We start from the raw sequence: 20,027 nt of genomic DNA on the forward strand, positions 1-20,027 counted from the left end.
TATAGCTCCTCCTATAATCAGTTCCACCTACATGTACTCTAACCCAATCAACAGAATAAAGACTAACTTTCCTGTTTGACCACTTGGCTTGCCCAGCACAATGGAGGAGGGGAATACTCGTCTATCCTGTATTCTGCACATGCTCCCTACACTACTGATTGTATCGTTGCCACGTGCAACCAACCAACCGATACATCAGCATATGCACGTGCACATACCACGTGGCAATCTCGGCCTATTAAATTTATTTTTACCGAGATTCCACCACATTCCCCCATTGATGCTTCTGATATTTCATAATACCAGATGCCTCACTTAATCAGGGTTTGCTTACACCTCAAGTTGCCATAAATAAGACTAGACTTTGCAACTCTCTAGAGATACGAACCCCTCAGCATTCCTCTTCCTGTACGTGTTCTCCTTGATTTAAAGCCTTGTACCTGCAAACAGCCATTATCTGTGCAGCGGCCTTTCTCTCTGCTATATTCTCTATAATGCTCTGCACAGACCTAACTACCAAAGGAATCAGACACGGCAGGAGGAGGCACAGCATCAAGATTAGCATGACTCCACCTACCAGTGCCTTGAGTCCTCCAAGCTGCTCGTACCAATTACCAAACCAACTACTTGGATTATACCCTTTCCATACTTGAGTAGGCACATGTGCTAGTTTAACCATATGGCTAGTAAGCTCAGCTATTGCTTGCCCTTCATCATCTATGTGAAGACAACAATTGCTTAGATTAAACTTCCCACATACACCTCCCTCTACTGCCAATAGGTAATCCAAGGCTAATCTATTCTGGTAGACGGCTGTCCTCATCCTAGTGTTATGCTTTGCTAGGAGATTAAGCGCTTGTGATGTTTCATTGGTAATTATCTCAACCACTGTCTGTAATCTTATGACACGGTTAAGCATGTATATTGGGGTTCTGTATCCATAAGTACCATCCTCTGCCCATGTAGCTGGCCCATAATAATCTATAATACGCTGGGGAGGCCACTCATTATCTTCCCAGGTACCTATCTCTAGGGGTCCCCTTTTCTTTCTATGATTTACATCATACACTTTAACTCCCAAAGTCTCTCCTGTTTCAATTGGCCACATGAAGAAGGATGGTTTGAGCATACCTAATACACATGCCCCTTCCCAGTCCTGTGGTAACTCCGAATAGGCTTTCTTACCACAGATACAGTACAAATTTGCTGGGGCTTTCCAACTAGATGTAGCAGATAGGTCAAACCACACATCCTTTAAACTGGTATAAATTGCAAACGGATTAGGTGGTTCTGAGACATTTGAAGCTGACCACCAAGTTGTATCTTTTGTATCATCATTATAAGCTTTTTGCCCTAGACAAGTCAATTCTCCTACAGATGTATTAAACATTATTCCTTTCCTTGCTATGCAAACATAACCTATAATGGAGGTCTTTAATCGCCACTCAGATTTACCTCTAACACTCACTTGATAATCAGTTTGAGAAGATATTAACTGTTCAACTGTCTCAGAACCGGAATACATTACCTCCTTTGCTTCCCATGGCCATTGGTCTCCCATATTAGTACCTCCACACACATAGCAGTTGGTTACATTAAGACTACCAGCAATGCTTTCGGCTAAATCTATAAATAAGTTTTTCGCATTATGGGGGATCTTATTTTCCACACTCATCTCCTCATAGAAGGAATGAAAGACCTGATGGGTCTGGGTTGCCACAGTATCGGTCTCTATTCCTATAAATAATATTGTCCCAGGATCCAAACCTGTTCCATATATCTGGAACCCAAATAAGTTCCCAAACCTATCTATGAATAGTTCTGGGTCACTGATAAGTATATGGACTGGGTTACATTCCCTAGACTTACAATATGGCTTGGTAGGCAACTTAGTGACGATCATATCTTATCTACTGTCTGTCCCCAGGTTGCCCACCCCACACAGGACCAATACGGACAATAATTGTATTCTTTATTTGGGCATTTTGGATCTATATATTTATACTTACTACTGGGGCAAATATACTTATCATTAGACCCATATGTTCTTTCCCATTTAAGATCGCGACATACATTCCACGGTTTTCTACCACCTGATATCGCCTTACATGCATCAAATAGCAAAACACCTAGAGAATGTACGGTTTCTAGTATGGTCTTATTTTTCAGGGTCCCCTGTGAGTCTCCATTCCGAATAGTCAACCAAATTGTACGGGGCTGATACTCAGGGCCTAAACACTTAGGTTCTCCTGCTCCTAAATGGCATACACTATAATCTATGCCTAAGTATCTACACTTAGATACATGTCCTTTACACTAATACTGGGAATGCCAAATAAGGGTCTGGTAAATGTGATTGCCGGTTTTCGTAGTTGTAGCGGAGAGGCAGTATAATCCACAAGGTCTCCGCTGGTAGACAGGAACACAGGCAATAATCAGCATAGGCAGGTACAGCATACAATATTCCAGGTAGCGTAATACGAATCCTTCCCTCCCAAGAACTAGACGAGACATAGGCTGGGAGTCAACTGAGTGCTTTATTCCAAGTTGCAGCATTTATGCAGGTCCCCATGCAAGGGGTTTCCATAATGACATAGCAGGGGCATTCCCCACATTTCTCCCATCATGCATTGCATTTCTCCCATCAGGCACTGCTGGGCGAGAGGGATACTCCCACTGAAACATACAGTTAAGTGAATTATCCCCTCGTGCAGCAGAACTGACAATTTACATTTAAAATACATAACTTGGGTAATATTCGGTATATTAACATGGTTGGCCGTTCGGTAGATAGCTGGGGTCTGAGCGCACAGTTCGTGAAAGTACCGCTCTGATCCCAGCTCATCTAACCGAACGCCGCACAAAATACATATTATACTTATGCTTGCTTCAAACTACCGATTGAGCTTAGGAGACCACATTACCGAAAGACCGGGGCTCCCGAACGGCTTGGAAGTCCAGCGGTATTAGTGCCATCGAGTAGCCGATTTTAGTTCCAGGCGCTTGACGACCAAATACCGCTGGACGAACAAAGGATCCAAAATGGCCGACCGTCGCATGATCGGTAGTCGAACGACGGCCACCCTGAATCCTTTTAAATACCGATAGCAACATTGTTGCAATCCTTAATGGGGGCCACACGACCTCCTGTGTGTGGTCTCCATTCGGTAGTTTGTTCGTTTCATGAATGGTGTTGAAATTCACCATTCGTGAAACGATTACCTGAACGCTGGCAGTTTTCAACAGAACCCTCTTGATCTATCTACTCTATCAATAGTCTAGTGGGTTCCAAATTTACACCCCTTCCCACTAAGCCAAGATAGGTTGAGATCTAGCGGACAGAATATACAACAGGCTCCGCTTAGTCTCCCGGTCCCTCCGACCTAGCGAACGAAATATACATACTAGATACGCTAGTCTAGACAAGACACCGGTGTCCGGCTTGGGCTATTTACACAGGACCCAGCCTGACTCCAAACCAAGATTAAACGAGCTGACTACAGGGCGTTTAATTACGAGCGGTGCGCCTTCGCTCCTTCCATCAACTTGATGGGGCCAATTCCATACACAATTCCAGATACAAACCCCTTATGGGCCTACCGCACAATCGGTATCCAATACCCCTAGTGGGTCCACCGTCTAAAACAGTAGTCGTCTTACCTCCGCGTTCCTGAACCTGAGTTCACACTCATCGACGGGGGCACCCCAGCACTTACTACGTAGAGGCTGATGATCTCCTGGACAACAGACCAGTGGCGCCGAGACGAAGGGAGGTCCACGCAAAAGTTCAGGGGTGCAGCCGTGGAGAGCGTGGGCAAAGAGACCGTCTCACGCCTCTGTTTCTCAGCTACCGTTGAACGAAGAGATTCCCGGCCAATGCACCAAATGATATCGGAGAAACTGACGGAAGCCAAGCACAGAGAGATGGACACAGGTTTCTTCAGGAAGGAAGAGATTCTTTATTCGATTCACCGACCGGGACTCAGAGGGACTAATGTCACCAAAAACAGCTAAAATCTGAGTCCTAATCGTACAGTGTAGGTCCCTTATATAGACATATAGCTCCTCCTATAATCAGTTCCACCTACATGTACTCTAACCCAATCAACAGAATAAAGACTAACTTTCCTGTTTGACCACTTGGCTTGCCCAGCACAATGGAGGAGGGGAATACTCGTCTATCCTGTATTCTGCACATGCTCCCTACACTACTGATTGTATCGTTGCCACGTGCAACCAACCAACCGATACATCAGCATATGCACGTGCACATACCACGTGGCAATCTCGGCCTATTAAATTTATTTTTACCGAGATTCCACCACAATATTATTAATACCATTAGACGTCCAGGTTTTTATATTTAAATCTTCTATATTGACTGTCAAAATGTTGAAAGGTATATCCGTAATAATTTTATCCAGTATCTTAAGTCTCTTTTTACAATTTTTCCACTGCAATAATAAATTATCCATAATTAGGCCTATGTTTATGTTATTTCTCTTTTGTAGACTCCAAAATATAGCTAATAAGTCTGGAGATCCCAGTCTTGTAGCTTCTATTTTTGCCCAGGCTTCCTCTGCGGAGCTCTCCTTTAACAATATAATTAGTGTTGTCGCGAACCCGAAATTTTCGGTTCGCAAATGGCGAACGCGAACTTCCGCAAATGACTTCAATGGGCAGGCGAATTTTAAAACCAACAGGGACTCTTTCTGGCCACAAAAGTGATGGAAATGTTGTTTCAAGGGGACTAACACCTGGACTGTGGCATGCCGGAGGGGGATCCATGGCAAAACTCCCATGGAAAATTGCACAGTTGATGCAGAGTCTGCTTTTAATCCATAAAGGGCAGAAATCACCTAACATTGACACCTGTCCTCAAAGCCCTGCCCTGATACACACTGACACAGAGCAGAATAGAGACTGTTCCCCGTCCTCAGAGACCATGATACACACTGACTCAGAGCAGAATAGAGACTGTTACCCCTACATAGGGTCACTTGGCAGATATGGCGGGGTCGTGGGAGGGGGAGGATGACTTTCACCTCTTCCCCTGTTACATTCCCGTTGTGCTGTGACATCACCCTTATACGCTGTGTAAAGCATACTATTTAATTTGATCAGCATGGCCACTTGAGTTTTTATAGTTTTCACGCTGCTTGTAGTTTATATATGGTTTCACAAAAATCAAACAAACGATAAAGTAAACATGTAAGGATTCAGAATATTCTTTCAAACCCTTACACATTGTGTGTACGTATTTTTTGTCTTAAGTTTGTGGCTTTAAAGAGGTTTACGTTGTTTCTATGATGTGCATAACATGTTCTTGTAAATGTTTGTTAAATTTTTCCTGGAATTGCAATTTTTGAATCTGAATAAAGATAGTCAAATCCCTGATACACACTGACACAGAGCAGAATAGGGACTGTTCCCCCTACATAGGGTCACTTGGCAGATATGGATTGACACCTGTCCTCAAAACCCCTGATACACACTGACACAGAGCAGAATAGGGACTGTTCCTCCTACATAGGGTCACTTGGCAGATATGGATTGACACCTGTCCTCAAAACCCCTGATACACACTGACACAGAGCAGAATAGGGACTGTTCCCCCTACATAGGGTCACTTGGCAGATATGGATTGACACCTGTCCTCAAAACCCCTGATACACACTGACACAGAGCAGAATAGAGACTGTTCCCTGTCCACAGAGTCCATGATACACACTGACACAGAGCAGAATAGAGACTGTTCCCCGTCCACAGAGACCATGATACACACTGACACAGAGCAGCATAGGGACTGTTCCCCCTACATAGGGTCACTTGGCAGGTATGGATTGACACCTGTCCTCAAAGCCCCTGATACACACTGACACAGAGCAGAATAGAGACTGTTCCCTGTCCACAGAGTCCATGATACACACTGACACAGAGCAGAATAGAGACTGTTCCCTGTCCACAGAGACCATGATACACACTGACACAGAGCAGAATAGAGACTGTTCCCTGTCCACAGAGTCCATGATACACACTGACACAGAGCAGAATAGAGACTGTTCCCCGTCCACAGAGACCATGATACACACTGACACAGAGCAGAATAGAGACTGTTCCCCGTCCACAGAGACCATGATACACACTGACACAGAGCAGAATAGAGACTGTTCCCTGTCCACAGAGTCCATGATACACACTGACACAGAGCAGAATAGAGACTGTTCCCCGTCCACAGAGACCATGATACACACTGACACAGAGCAGAATAGAGACTGTTCCCCGTCCACAGAGACCATGATACACACTGACACAGAGCAGAATAGGGACTGTTACCCCTACATAGGGTCACTTGGCAGGTATGGATTGACACCTGTCCTCAAAGCCCATGATACACACTGGGGGGAGCTACTGTCCTCCCTAACCCCTGCGCGGTGGGTGGGGGCCATAAATCACAATGGGGGGACCTACTGTCCTCCCCCCCTCGGCCCCCACCCCTGTGCGGTGGGTGGGGGCCATAAATCACAATGGGGGGGCCTACTTTCCTCCCCCCCGGCCCCCATCCCTGCGCGGTGGGTGGGGGGCATAAATCACAATGGGACGGACCTACTGATAGGAGTGGAGTATTGTTCATATCAGTTTAATACCTTCCGCGTCTCCTATCAGTGGACGTGTATATGGCAGCCATTTTAGGAACCGCACACCTGGGACCCGAGCAAGGTCACCTCGTTCAAGCTGCTCTGGTTCCTTGATGAGCCAGCTGCCCGTGAGTTAACATGTCCCGTGGAGAAGCACTCTGTCCTGTAAAGCCTCACCACAAAAAAATTAAATAAATAACAGCACTCGGAGTGGTGAGTTTAGTAAATGTTCATATCAGTTTAATACCTTCCGCGTCTCCTATCAGTGGACGTGTATATGGCAGCCATTTTAGGAACCGCACAACTGGGACCCGAGCAAGGTCACCTCTTTCAACAGGCGACATGATTTGGCCCTGTAAAACTATCCTGGATATTCTCTACAATTTCTATGGATATGGCATTGATTTATGTAACAGGGAGATGGAAGAAGATGCTTGGTCGGTCCTCTTACTTGAAATTTGGGGCACTGCGCGGGCAAGCTAATGTGCCACCAGATAGGAGTGGTGAGTTTAGTATTGTTCATATCAGTTTAATACCTTCCGCGTCTCCTATCAGTGGACGTGTAATTTTAATTGTTGAATCACCTCCCCTTTTTAGGCCAAGGTGGGAAGATGCTTAGACCACTGGTATATTGGTGCCATCTTGGAGGATTTTTTTTTTTGGTTTGGTTTTTGAAGCCACAGTGCTGCACCAATGGGCCTAAAAATTAGGCATGTACACATGCCTGAAAAATTTGGTATTGTTGCAGCCGCTGCTGTAGCAGCGGCCAGAAAAAATGATGTTTGTTTCACAGGCAGAAAGTGCCCTAAAACATGGCGGCTTGAACCCTAGTTGGTGGCGGATAAGTCACGCAAGTCAAACGTCATTCAGAGCTAAAATACAGCAGCGTGTGGACCATTTTTAGCCCAAGGCAGCTCATCTCATCAGGCCTTTTTTAATTGAATGTATCGCCCAGTGTCAGTCCCTTCAGGATCCATCCCTCATTCATCTTAATAAAGGTGAGGTAATCTAGACTTTTTTGACCTAGGCGACTTCTCTTCTCAGTGACAATACCTCCTGCTGCACTGAAGGTCCTTTCTGACAGGACACTTGAAGCGGGGCAGGCCAGAAGTTCTATCGCAAATTGGGATAGCTCAGGCCACAGGTCAAGCCTGCACACCCAGTAGTCAAGGGGTTCATCGCTCCTCAGAGTGTCGATATCTGCAGTTAAGGCAGTGTAGTCTGCTACCTGTCGGTCGAGTCGCTCTCTGAGGGTGGATCCCGAAGGGCTGTGGAGATGCGTAGGACTTAAAAAGGTCCGCATGTCCTCCATCAACAACACGTCTTTAAAGCGTCCTGTCCTTGCCGGCGTGGTCGTGGGAGGAGGAGGAGGAGGATGACTTCCACCTCTCCCCCTGTTAGATTCCCGTTGTGCTGTGACATCACCCTTATACGCTGTGTAAAGCATACTTTTTAATTTATTTTGCAAATGCTGCATCCTTTCCGACTTGTTGTAATTCGGTAACATTTCCGCCACTTTCTGCTTATACCGGGGGTCTAGTAGCGTGGACACCCAGTACAGGTCGTTCTCCTTCAGCCTTTTTATACGAGGGTCCCTCAACAGGCAGGACAGCATGAAAGACCCCATTTGCACAAGGTTGGATGCCGAGCTACTCATTTCCCGTTCCTCCTCCTCAGTGATGTCAATGAAGGTATGTTCTTCCCCCCAGCCACGTACAACACCACGGGTACCAGATAGGTGACAACGAGCACCCTGGGATGCCTGTTGTGTTTGGTCTTGCTCCTCCTCCTCCTCCTCAAAGCTACAATCCTCCTCTGACTCCTCTTCCTCACAATCCTCTTCCAGCGTTGCCGCAGGTCCAGCAAGCGATGCTGATAAGGCTGTTTCTGGTGGTGATGGTGACCACAACTCTTCCTCTTCACGCTCATCTACAGCCTGATCCAGCACTCTTCGCAGGGCACGCTCCAGGAAGAAAACAAATGGTATGATGTCGCTGATGGTGCCTTCGTTGCGACTGACTAGGTTTGTCACCTCCTCAAAAGGACGCATGAGCCTACAGGCATTGCGCATGAGCGTCCAGTAACGTGGCAAAAAAAATCCCAGCTCCCCAGAGGCTGTCCTAGCACCCCGGTCATACAAATATTCATTAACAGCTTTTTCTTGTTGGAGCAGGCGGTCGAACATTAGGAGTGTTGAATTCCAATGTGTAGGGCTGTCGCAAATCAAGCGCCTCAAGGGCATGTTGTTTCGCTGCTGGATATCGGCAAAGTGAGCCATGGCCGTGTAGGAACGCCTGAAATGGCCACACACCTTCCTGGCCTGCTTCAGGACGTCCTGTAAGCCTGTGTACTTATGCACAAAGCGTTGTATGATCAGATTACACACATGTGCCATGCACGGCACATGTGTCAACTTGCCCAACTTCAATGCCGCTATCAAATTTTTTCCGTTGTCACACACCACTTTGCCGATATCCAGTTGCTGCGGAGTCAGCCACTTTTCCACCTGTGCGTTCAGGGTGGACAGGAGTGCTTGTCCGGTGTGACTCTCTGCTTTCAAGCAAGTCAAACCCAAGACGGCGTGACACTGCCGTATCCGGGATGTGGAATAGTACCTGGGGAGCTGGGGGGGTGGCGTTGATGTGGAGCAAGACGCAGCAGCACAAGAGGACTCAGCCGAGGAGGTTATGGAAGAGGATGGAGTAGGAGGAGTAGAGGAGGTGGCAGCAGGACTGCCTGCAATTCGTGGCGGTGTCACCAACTCCTCTGCAATGCCACGCATTCCTTGCTTGTCAGCCGTCAGCAGGTTTACCCAATGCGCAGTGTAGGTGATATACCTACATATATCGAGTACAAGTTGGGGAATGCCTTTTGTGAAAAGAAATTCCGGCCGGGTACCTTCCACTGTGGTGTCCCAATAGCTACAAATTTTTTGAACGCCTCAGACTCAACCAGATTGTATGGTAAAAGCTGGCGGGCTAATAGTTCAGACAAGCCAGCTGTCAGACGCTGGGCAAGGGGGTGACTTGGTGACATTGGCTTCTTACGCTCAAACATGTCCTTGACAGACACATGACTGTGGGCAGATGAGCGGGAACTGCTCAAGGCGGGAGACGGAGTGGCGGATGGTTGAGAGGGGGCAAGAAGGACAGCAGTGGTTGACGTGGCTGAAGATGCTAGACCAGGAGGAGGATGGCGACTTAGAGTAGGCGTGCTGCTTGTACTCATGTGTTGATCCCATAGGCGTTTGTGATGTGAGATCATGTGCCTACGCAAAGCAGTTGTACCTAGGTGGGTGTTGGACCTCCCACGACTCAGTTTCCTTTGGCACAGGTTGCAAATGGCATCGCTGTTGTCCGAGGCAGACACACAAAAAAAATGCCACACTGCTGAGCTCTGCAATGATGGCATTCTGGTGGTGGACACAGCATGCGTTGATTGGCGTGCTGTCGGGCTGACCCCGGGTGCCAATGCATGCTGTCTGACTGTGCCACTAGCTCCTTGCGACGACCCCCCCTGCTTCCAACTCGTCTCCTCCTCCTCTCTGTCTCCCCATCTGAACTTTCGCCCTGTTCTTCTTCTTGCCGAGCGGGCACCCACGTGACATCCATGGACGCATCGTCATCATCAACCGCTTCGCTTGTATCTGACAACTCAGAAAAGGAAGCAGCAGCGGGTACAACATCATCATCATCACACCGTACCGCCATGTGTTTAATGCTGCCTGCCTGAGACATATCCCTGTTATCTACATCCTCTAGCAATAATGGTTGCGCATCACTCATTTCTTCAAACGGGTGTGTGAATAACTCCTCTGACATACCAAGTAAAGCGGCTGTGGTGCTAGTTTTGGTGGTGGCGGCAGGCGGGTGAGTGGTATCTTGAGAGGTGCCTGAAGCTAAGCTGGAGGAGGATGGTGGGCATTATTCTAGGGCAAAAGGGAATCACAGCACCACGACCACGACGGCCCCTGCGGGGTGGCCTGCCTCTGCCTGTCATTTTTTGGGGGGATTAGTGGTACTATGCGTGCAAGCTACTGTGTGACCAGATATGATTGGCAATGTGAACTGTAACAGTTCTGCAGAGCACACACTGTAGGCCTGACACACCCGCTTGAAGACAAGTAACTGCTATTCAATCTATAACAGTGAAAAACAAATTTTGGTTTTAAAAGCACGCTATAGAGACACCAGATATGAGTGGCAACTGTCAAAGTACGCTGGCAGGGTTGTGCAGGGCACACGCTGAAGGAAGGCCTGACAGAGCCGCTTGAAGGACACTGACTGGCTGCTATTAGCTTACACTAGAAACCTTTTTTCTTTGTAAAAGCACGCTATAGAGACACCAGATATGATTGGCAATGTGCACTGGAACAGTTCTGGAGAGCACACGCTGAAGGAAGGATTGACAGAGACGCTTGAAGGACACTGACTGGCTGCTATTAGCTTACACTAGAAACCTTTTTTCTTTGTAAAAGCACGCTATAGAGACACCAGATATGATTGGCAATGTGCACTTGAACAGTTCTGCAGAGCACACACTGTAGGCCTGACACACCCGCTTGAAGACAAGTAACTGCTATTCAATCTATAATAGTGAAAAAATAATTTTGGTTTTAAAAGTACGCTATAGAGACACCAGATATGATTGGCAATGTGCACTGGAACAGTTCTGGAGAGCACACGCTGAAGGAAGGACTGACAGAGCCGCTTGAAGGACACTGACTGGCTGCTATTAGCTTACACTAGAAACCTTTTTTCTTTGTAAATGCACGCTATAGAGACACCAGATATGATTGGCAACTGTCAAAGTACGCTGGCAGGGTTGTGCAGGGCACACGCTGAAGGAAGGCCTGACAGAGCCGCTTGAAGGACACTGACTGGCTGCTATTAGCTTACACTGGAAACCTTTTTTCTTTGTAAAAGCACGCTAAAGAGACACCAGATATGATTGGCAACTGTCAAAGCAAGCTGGCACAGGTCTGCAGAGCACACGCTGAAGTAGGCCTGACACCCAGACGCTTGCAGACAACTAACTGCTCTTCTATTACAGTGAAAAAATATTTATTTTAAATCTAAAGCTTAACCTATTGTAAAAACAGATATGAGTGGTGGCACTGACTGTGCAAATGGGCAAGGCATCCAACCTGACACAGAAGCTGGCAGGCAGGCAACTGCTCTTCTATTACAGTGAAAAAATATATATTTTAAATGTAAAGCTTAACCTATTGTTAAAACAGATATGAGTGGTGGCACTGACTGTGCAAATGGGCAAGGCATCCAACCTGACACAGAAGCTGGCAGGCAGGCAACTGCTCTTCTATTACAGTGAAAAAAAAATTATTTATTTTAAATGTAAAGCTTAACCTATTGTAAAAACAGATATGAGTGGTGGCACTGGGCAAGTAGGCACAGTATCCAATGTGAACCACACACAGAAGCTGGCAGGCAGGCACCTGCAATTACATTACACAGGAAAAAAAAAAAAAAAAAAAGCAGCCTGATGTTCTAGCCCTAAAAAGGGCTTTTTGGGGTGCTGTCCTTACAGCAGAGATCAGATGAGTCCTTCAGGATTGTAGTGGACAGTGAATACCCTAGCCTAGCTATCAATTTCCCTATCTAATCAGCAGCAGCTAAACTTTCCCTCCTCTCACTAAGCTTCAGAATGAATCGAAAATGGATGCTGGGAGGGAGGTTGGAGGGTGTGGAAGGGAGGGAGTGCTGCTGATTGGCTGGAATGTGTCTGCTGACCGAGAGGCACAGGGTCAAAGTTTGCCCAATGATGACGAATAGGGGGCGGATCGAACTGCGCATGTGTCCGCCCGCCGCGGTGAACGCGAACACGCTAAGTTCGCGGGAACTGTTCGCCGGCGGACAGTTCGGTACATCACTAAATATAATTAAATGAGCCAATGCGCATGTCTCATATGTCTCTAGAATATCTGAGACCCCCAACCCACCCTTTTTGGAATTCATATTTAGTTTTTTTTATTCACCCTCGTTTTTTTTTTTTTTTCAGCCATATAACCTTCTCAAAAGCTGTCTGTATCATTGTAAGCCATGGTTTTGGAATTTTAAGAGGTATCATGCGGAATATATAGCTCCATTTTGGCATTAAGTATGATTTTACAACATTTATTCTCCCAATCCATGATATCTCTGCAGTTCTTAAGTCTTTAAGTTGTTTATTTATTTGTTTCATCATAGTGAGAATATTGTTCTCTATGATTTTATTTGGGTTACTTGTTATTTTAATACCTAGATATTGCAAATGTTTCTTAGCCCAAGTGAAGTCATATTTATTCCCAATCTTCCCTCTATCTTCCTTACTTAGATTTTTTGCTAATAAAGTTGTTTTATCTACATTCAACTTGAGATTGGAGTAATTTCCAAATTCAGTTATAACTTTCATCAATTCATCCAATGATGGTACAGGATCTGTAATAGAGATTAGGACATCATCCGCATATAGTGATAATTTGTAGTCTTCTTGACCTATTCTGACTCCTTTAATCTTTAGATTTTCCCTAATTTCACAGGCTAGAGGTTCGATATATAACAAATAAAGCAGCGGTGAGAGAGGGCATCCCTGTCTCGTCCCGTTGCTTATTTTAAACCAGTCAGATATTATACCTCTCCCTATAGTTCTAGCCCTTGGGTAAGAATATAAGGCCATTACAGCGTCCAATAGCCATCCACCAAAACCAAAAGCCGTCATAGATGCTATCAGGAAGTCCCACCTGACCCTATCAAAGGCCTTCTCTGCGTCCAATGACAGGGCCAGAAATGGGACTCCTGAGTCGTTAGTGCTGTCTAGAAAATCGATTATTTTTCTCACACTTTTGCTGGAGAGTCTACCTTTTAGGAAACCGACCTGATCTTTATGAATTAAGTAAGGTAAGACGGTTTGCATCCTGTTAGCTAGGATGCTAGCATATATCTTTTATATCCGAATTTAGCAGAGAAAAAGGTCTATAACTTCTTACTTGATCTGATGGTTTATCTGGCTTATGTATAGGGATAATATTTGCATATAGCATTTCCTCCGGGATGACCTTTTCCTCCACAATTTTATTAAATAAATTTTTCAAATGGACCACCAATTCTTCCTTAAATTGCTTATAGAATATATTAGGATAGCCACCCGGGCCTGGAGTTTTATTCTTTTTTAACGTATCTATTGCCTCCTTAATCTCGAATTCAGTGAAAGGTTTGTTGATACTATTAACCTGTTCTGCTGATAGCTGTTTCATCTTTTTCTTTTTAAAATATCTTTCTGGATTGTTAAGTTGGTTAGGCAAGTTATATAGCTCTTGATAAAAAGAGTTAAATGCTTTACCAACTTTTTCAGGGGTTAGTTGTGGCCCTTCCTCAGTTATCATTTTCTGTATCATCGTGGCCATTCTATATCCTTTAACTTTATTTGTAAGCATTTTATTTGCCCGGTTACCTCTGTAATACCATTTTATTCTTAAGCGTTCCAATTTTTTGGAGGTTTGCTGCCATAGAATTTAATTAATATTATCTTTAATTTTATCTATTTTCTCACTCATTTGTTTGGAGGGATCTTTATTAAGCCTTGTTAAATCATTTAAAGAAATATATAGGTCTGTCAAGGAGGAACTCTCATTTCTTATAGAAACATAGAAACATAGAATGTGACGGCAGATAAGAACCATTCGGCCCATCTAGTCTGCCCAATTTTCTAAATACTTTCATTAGTCCCTGGCCTTATCTTATAGTTAGGATCCCACGCATGCTTAAACTCCTTTACTGTGTTAACCTCTACCACTTCAGCTGGAAGCCTATTCCATGCATCCACTACCCTCTCAGTAAAGTAATACTTCCTGGTATTATTTTTAAACCTTTGTCCCTCTAATTTAAGACTATGTCCTCTTGTTGTGGTAGTTTTTCTTCTTTTAAATATAGTCTCCTCCTTTACTGTGTTGATTCCCTTTATGTATGTAAATGTTTCTATCATATCCCCCCTGTCTCGTCTTTCCTCCAAGCTATACATGTTAAGATCCTTTAACCTTTCCTGGTAAGTTTTATCCTGCAATCCATGAACCAGTTTAGTAGCCCTTCTATGAACTCTCTCTAAGGTATCAATATCCTTCTGAAGATACGGTCTCCATACTGCGTACAATACTCCAAGTGAGGTCTCACCAGTGTTCTGTACAATGGCATGAGCACTTCCCCCTTTCTACTGCTAATACCTCTCCCTATACAACCAAGCATTCTGCTAGTGTGGTGGAAGCTCGGTAGAAATTAAATTTAGTAGGCAGAGATTTCCACGTGGCATATGTGTAAATGTTGGTGTATCAGTTAGTCAGTTACACATAGCTAAGATACAATCAACACTGTACTGAGCAAGTGCAGGAATGCAGAAACTGAAAACACTTCCCCTCCTCCATTGTTCTGGGTGAGCCATGTGGTCTAACAGGTAAGGGAAGTTAGGCTTTGTTCAGCTGATTGGGTAAAGAGTATATGTGGGTAGAGTTAACTATAGGAGGAGCTATATGTCTATATCATGCATTTACACAGTCAGTTCTGGGCTCAGATCTTGTTGTATTTTGGTGACATTAGTCCCTCTGAGCCCCGGTCGGTGAATCAAATAAAGAATCTCTTCCTTCCTGAAGAAACCTGTGTCCACTTCTCTGTGCTTGGCTTCCGTCCGTTTCTCCGGTATCACTAGCATTTCCTGCTCTATGACATTGTCTTCCTACCTTTAAGTCATCACAAATAATCACCACTAAATCCCTTTCCTCAGATGTTGAGGTTAGGACTCAAATATTCAATATCAAATATTCTGTACTCTGCCCTTGTGTTTTTATGTCCAAGATGCATTATCTTGCACTTATCCACATTAAATGTCAGTTGCCACAACTCTGACCATTTTTCTAGTTTACCTAAATCATTAGCCATTTGGCTTTTCCCTCCTGGAACATCAACCCTGTTACATATCTTAGTATCATCAGCAAAAAGACATACCTTACCATCAAGACCTTCTGCAATATCACTAATAAAAATATTAAAGAATATGGGTCCAAGTACAGATCCCTGAGGTACCCCACTGGTGACAAGCCCAAGCTTCGAATATACTCCATTGACTACAATCCTCTGTTGCCTGTCACTCAGCCACTGCCTCACCCATTAAACAATATTGGAATCCAAATTAAAGATTGCAGTTTATTGATAAGACTTCTATGTGCAACAGTGTCAAAAGCCTTGCTGAAATCTAGGTAAGCAATGTCTACTGCACCACTCTGATCTATTATTTTAGTTACACAATCAAAAAAATCAATAAGATTAGTTTGGCACGATCTCCCTGAAGTAAACCCATGTTGTCTCTGATCTTGAAATCCATGTGTTTTTAGATGTTCAACGATCCTATCCTTTAACATGGTTTCCATCACTTCCCCCACTACTGAAGTAAGGCTTACTGGCCTATAGTTGCCTGACTCCTCCCTATTACCTTTCTTGTGAATAGGCACAACATTCGCCAACTTCCAATCTTCTGGGACTACTCCTGTTATCAATGATTGGTTAAATAAATCTGTTAATGGATGGCTTGTGCACCACTAAGCTCTTTTAATAGCTTTGGCTGTATTCCATCAGGTCCCATTGACTTATTTGTCTTTACTTTTGACAGTTGAAATAGAACATCTTCCTCTGTAAACTCATGTGTAATAAATAACTCATTTATCCTTTTTCTTAACTGAGGTCCCTCTCCTTCATTTTCATCTGTAAATACCGAACAAAAATATTCATTGAGGCAGTCAGCTAGAACTTTATCCTTTTCTACATACCTTCCTTCTTTTGTTTTTAATCTAACTAATCCTTGTTTTACTTTTCTTTTCTCATTTATGTATCTAAAAAAAGTTTTGTCCCCCTTTTTTACTGACTGTGCTATTTTCTCTTCTGTGTGTGATTTGGAAGCTCTTATAACTTGCTTAGCCTCTTTCTGCCTAATCTTATAGATCATTCTGTCTTCCTCACTCTGGGTTTTTTTATAATTACTAAATGCTAACTTTTTGTTTTTTACTATTTTGGCCACATCTGCGGAGTACCACAGTGGTTTCTTGAATTTTTTGCTTTTACTGACAAGCCTAATGCAATTTTCTGTTGCTTTCAGTAGTGCAACTTTTAAATAATACCATTTCTCTTGGACTCCATTTAAATTGCTCCAGTCTGATAATGACTCCTTTACACATATTCTAATTTTAGAAAAGTCTGTTTTTCTAAAGTCTAAAACTTTTGATTTTGTGTGGTGTGACTCAGTCACTGTTCTTATATTAAACCACACTGATTGATGATCACTGGATCCTAAACTTTCACCTACAGTAATATCGGATACCAAATCTCCATTTGTTAACACTAAATCTAGTATGGCCTCTTTACGAGTTGGCTCCTCAACGACTTGTTCTAGAGACAATCCCAGTAGGGAGTTTAGAATGTGTGTGCTCCTGGCACAAGCAGCTATTTTTGTTTTCCAATTCACATCAGGAAGATTAAAGTCACCCATGATGACAACTTCCCCCTTCATTGTCATGTTAGCTATTTCCTCAACTAGTAGATTATCTAACTCTTCAATTTGTCCTGGGGGCCTATAAATCACACCTACACAAATTACTGTGTGATTACCAAATTCTAACGTAACCCAAACGGACTCTATGTTCACCTCACTAACTTTTATTAGGCTAGATTTTATGCTATCCTTGACATACAGGGCCACCCCTCCCCCTTTCCTGCCTTCCCTGTCTTTTCTATATAAAGAGTACCCTGGTGTTGCTATGTCCCAGTCATTTTTCTCATTATACCATGTCTCAGTAACAGCGACTAAATCTACACTATCAGTTGCCATTATTGCCACAAGTTCATGGATCGTATTCCCTAAACTGCAAGCATTTGTAGACATGACTCTAAGCTTATCATTTTTTAACACACTTGCTACAGGCACCTTCTGTCCTTGTTTTGGGGGACAATTCGATTGATGTTTTATCACCCTTCCCCCCCCCCCCTCCTAGTTTAAATACATCTTAGCAAAACCTCTGAACTGCTCACTGAGAACATTTGTCCCCTTTTGAGAAAGATGCAAACCATCTTTTTTGTACAGTTTATTTACATTCCAAACAGAGCTACCATGAAAAATAAAGCCAAATCCTTGCTCCCGACACCATTCACCAAGCCACAAGTTAAAGTCCCTAATACGCATCCGCCTGTCATTCTGAGTGTTATGCACAGGCAGAACTTCAGAGAATGACAGCGTGGAAGCAACCTGCCGTATATAATTGGCAAAAACACTAAAAACTTCCTTAACCTCTGAAACCTCATTGCAAGCCAAGTCATTTGTCCCTAGATGGACAAGTACATCCAATTCCCCTTCCTGCTTTGCTCGCTTAACAATATTACAGATACGTCTCCTGTCTCTGTGAGCAGTAGCTCCGGGATGACACCTCACAAGACCACCATTGTCCATGTCCACACCTCTTATGATGGAATCCCCCAACAACAACTGCTTTCTATTGGGCCTCACCATAGTCTCCAAGCCTCTCTCCACAACATCGCTAGCCTCAGTGCCTCTCTCCACAACACCACTAGCCTCAGTTCCTCTCTCCACAACACCACTAGCCTCAGTGCCTCTCTCCACAGCAACACTAGCCTCAGTGCCTCTCTCCACAGCAACACTAGCCTCAGTGCCTCTCTCCACAGCAACACTAGCCTCAGTGCCTCTCTCCACAGCAACACTAGCCTCAGTGCCTCTCTCCACAGCAACACTAGCCTCAGTGCCTCTCTCCACAACACCACTACCCTCAGTGCCTCTCTCCACAACACCACTACCCTCAGTGCCTGTCTCCATAACACCATTACTCTCTGAAAGTGCAGAAAATAAATTATGTAGAGCAACAGACTGTGCAATATGCCTTTTATCCACAACTCTAAGTCTACCAGATCCATCTGCCATTCCTATTATGTCTCTGCGGCAGTGGCTTTGCAACAGTTCCAGCCTGAGTTTGTTTACCAGATAATTTACAAATCTCAGACTTCAAAAATACAATCTCCTGCTGCAAGATAGAGAACTGTCTACAGATTATACAACAACCAAACCTCCAAAAAGTGGAACGTGAAACAAATGCATAGCAACTATTACACTGAACTAAGTCTGCCATTCCAATAAGGTGAATAATTTAAATCAAACAAATCTTAACTTTTAATTTATCCTCCTGAATACCTCAGATTACCTCCAGGTTATCTCCAACCACACACACTTAGAAGCAACACTCTCCAGAATATCTCCAACCACACACACTTAGAAGCAACACTTAGATGAAGCAACCAAGCTATATTAGCCAAGCTAATGACAACAGCCCTTATATACTCCTAAAATCACCACCCACCACACACTATTGAACCCATTTTGATAAAGTGCCCTCTCAGAACTGCCTTATAGGTGCACCATACTATTACATCTGATGTACCTTTTTTTTGGTTATCTTCAAAGAAACGTTTTGTTAATTCTTTTACTTTCTCTATTTCTTGAGGATTTTTTAATAAGAGACCATTTAGCCTCCAACTGTTCCTTATTTTATTATCTGGACTTATATTAAGGTCTAATATAACCGGGTTATGGTCTGACCAAGTGACATCCTGAATTAGAACCTTCTTTATCTTAAGTGATCGCTCTACTGTACCCAAGAATAGATCTAACCTTGAATATGAATAATGAACTTTTGAAAAGCAAGTAAAGTCCTTTTCTTGGGGGTGGTAAATTCTCCATATATCTAACAAACCATGTCTATCTACTAAAAGTGTAAGCTGGTTTGATGTTTTTTTTTTTTACTTTTTTTATTTTGGATAACCCCTCCAAGTGAATTTATATCTAGCATTTCATCCATAATGCAATTAAAGTCTCCCCCTATAAGGACCTTTCCCTTTTTAATATTATCTATTTTGTTTAGTACCATTTGTATAAAACCAAAAGGTTTAACATTAGGTGCATATAAATTCGCTATTGTATATACTTCATTTTGTATTTTACATATTACTATAGTGTATCTTCAGTTTTTATCTATGTCCTAAAACATAATCTGTGTCTCTATGTTGTGGAATTATTAAAACCTTTATTAAATTTCTCATTAACTCCATTTAACTTCATTATATGACAGATTTTCCTAACAGCATTTAGAATATTAGAAAGAGAATGTATTGTATGTATTTTCTAGAAGGATATGACTAACACCGGAATCATCAAGTTCCTGTAATATGAAACAAAGTATATCATAGCTAGCTCATGAGAAACTGCTCTAATGAAATGTCCATTCTCTAAAAAGCCTTGAACCTAACCTCGAATATAACATCACTAACTACTCAAAATGGCGCCTAAAGCCCC

The 20,027-nt window shown here is 43.6% G+C and overlaps 1 protein-coding gene across 1 annotated transcript in view; it reads right to left on the minus strand.

Moving 5' to 3' along the window:
- PAPPA (pappalysin 1) overlaps positions 1-20,027 on the minus strand; it is a 2,329,021-nt gene that overhangs the window by 589,820 nt on the left and 1,719,174 nt on the right. The window lies entirely within an intron of this gene.

This window comes from Pelobates fuscus, chromosome 9 (assembly GCF_036172605.1).
Source record: "Pelobates fuscus isolate aPelFus1 chromosome 9, aPelFus1.pri, whole genome shotgun sequence".
Taxonomy (NCBI): domain Eukaryota; kingdom Metazoa; phylum Chordata; class Amphibia; order Anura; family Pelobatidae; genus Pelobates; species Pelobates fuscus.